The 2,500-nt window shown below is 43.6% G+C and overlaps 1 protein-coding gene across 3 annotated transcripts in view; it reads right to left on the bottom strand.

Annotated features, from left to right (window-relative positions):
- Positions 1-2,500, bottom strand: part of FGF13 (fibroblast growth factor 13) — a 2,301,951-nt gene that overhangs the window by 1,966,339 nt on the left and 333,112 nt on the right. The gene's annotated exons all lie outside the window — the stretch shown is intronic.

Genomic DNA, 2,500 nt, shown 5'->3' with positions numbered 1-2,500 from the left:
TATATGTATACGTATATACATATATATATATGCATATACATATATATATATGTATATGTACGTATATATATATATATATATATATATATATATATATATATATATATATATATATACATTTACATATAGGTTCATAGGTTCAAACTAAGCTATCTGCCCTGGCGCATTGATAAGCCTAGCCAGAGTGTGATTGGCTTTTGCCACCCTTTGATTTTGTGTTTACTGTGCCCTTTTTAAGGTTTGTTTGCTGTGCCTCTGTCTAGTAGTGACACAGAAGTAATCCCGGGGGTAAACCTACGATCCCCCATCCACTCATCAAGATTCCTCTTGAAGAGAGTCATTGAGGGGCTCTGCCTGACATGGACTGGGATTCTATTCCAGAGTGAAGGGAGCTTCTGGGTTATGAATCTGTCCCTCCAGCATGTCCTATTTATTTCTGTGCTGAGATTCAAGTCCCTCGAGCATGTGGCTCTAAGGGATTTGGATTTTTTGAGGTGGAGCATGTCCATTAATTCTGGGTTAGACATAGCTTTATATGCCAGGCATAGATCGCCTCTAAGTAGGCGGTATGCAGCTGAGTAGAGCTGGAGTTTCTTTAACCGAGCAACATATGGCATCTGTTTGAGTCCTTTGATTCTCTTTGTGAGGTACTTTTGGGATCTTTCTAGTTGCTGCAGGTGTTTGGGTAAGGTACATCCCAAATGGGGCATTGTATTCTATTATGAACCTGATGAGGGATGAATAAAGGGGCACGATGACCTCCCTTGATCTAGATTTGAATCCTTTCATGATAAGGTGGGTTATATAGAAGGTCTTTCTAACCACTTTGACAATGTGGTTGTTGAAGGAGAGATTACTATCAACTTGGGTTCCCAGGTCCCTAATTGCTTCCTCTGTACTTAATGGGTTACCACCTATGTGGTAATTTGTGGGCACTTTGTTTTTGCCAAAGGGTATGACTATACACTTTTTTGGCATTTAGCTTAGGCCATGGCTCTGGCACCAGTTATCCGTCTCTGTGAGACCTTTTTGAAGAATGCTCATGTCAGCTGGAGAGTCAATTATGGCACCCAGTTTGCAGTCATCTGCGAACTTGGTCAGCCACAGTCCTTCCGTGTTAGCCTGTACCTCGGAAAATATATACCGAACAAGAGAGTTCCCAGGATTGAGCCTTGTGGGATACCACTTGTAACTGGTTTCGAGTCTGACATGGCTCCAGCGATTCTGACTCTGTGGGTTCTGTCTTTGAGCCAGTTTGCAACCCATCTTGTGACATAGGGTTTATATTTAAGCTGGATAGCTTATCTATGATGCCTGAGTGGGGTATTGTGTCAAATGCTTTTGCGAGGTCCAGGTAGGCTGTGTGGACTACCTTCCCTTCATCTATGGCCTTGGTGACTGTTTCAAAGAAGTCGACCAGGTTCAAGAGGCAGGATCTGCCCTTGACAAAGCCAAATTGGGTAGGATCTAGTGTCTGTAGGTCCCCAATGTCTATGTTTATGAGTTCCATGATGATCCTTTCCATAGCCTTGCAGACTAGGCTAGTCAGGCTTATGGGGCGATAGTTTCCAGGGTCCGTAAAAGCACCACCTTTGTGGAGTGGGACCACTGTTGCTGTGCGCCATTCTTTGGGTACATATCCTGTAGTAAGGCTGAGATTGTACAGCAGTTTTATGTGAGGGTTTAGTTCTGCTTGGAGTTCATGTAGGACGCAATCCGGGACACCGTCTGGTCCCATTGATGCAGTGTTTTTTGCTTTAGAGAGGGTGGCTTTCACCTGAGCATCTAAGATGTTAGGGAGGCAGCACTCTGCTGGGATAGATATTTGCTCTTTTGGCGGGGGGGAGTTTGCACTAAATCTGTCTGCCAGGATGTTGGCAATGTCTGTGGGTTCAGTGTATTTTTTGTCATTTTGGATCAACTCTGAGCATATCTAGGAGTTGCATCCCAGTTTCCTAATATAACTAAAAAAAGCCTTGTGATTATCTTTAGTGTCCTGTGCAATTTTTCTCTCGAAGCTGGCCTTGGAGGATTTTATGAGGGATCGTAGTTTTTTGCTAGTACTGATTAGAGATGCCTTCCCTTTTAGGGATTTTGCTCTATTATGTAGTAGCTTCCTACTTCTGTTGTACAGCTTATTTATGGCTGGGGTCCAGCAGACTGGATGCCTGCCTTTGGAAGATTGGGTCTTGAATTTGTTTTGGATAGCATGATCCATGCATTCCTGGAGGTGTCCATAGAATGCGTTTATATAGGATTCTGCAGTTTGGGCCGTAGTTTCTGCTGGCCTGGGGGACTTGAAGGATTCCACTTTGGTTTCGAGAAGTGTGACGTTCGCTTTTGAGAAGTTTTTCACTGTGGTTTTCTGGGCTGGGGGTGGGGTCGGGATGTGGATATCCAGTGAGATTAATTTATGGTCTGATCTCACCAATGAGGGGTATGCCTCTGGTATGGAGCATAGAGTCTTCATGTTGGTAATGATCAGGTCAAGTATGTTTTC

The sequence above is a fragment of the Protopterus annectens genome, chromosome 15.part0 (genome assembly GCF_019279795.1).
Source record: "Protopterus annectens isolate FY-2018-M chromosome 15.part0, PAN1.0, whole genome shotgun sequence".
In the NCBI taxonomy this organism is placed as follows: Eukaryota; Metazoa; Chordata; order Ceratodontiformes; family Protopteridae; genus Protopterus; species Protopterus annectens.
Note: the sequence above shows the minus strand (reverse complement) of the source record. Positions and strands in the feature narration are given on the sequence as shown.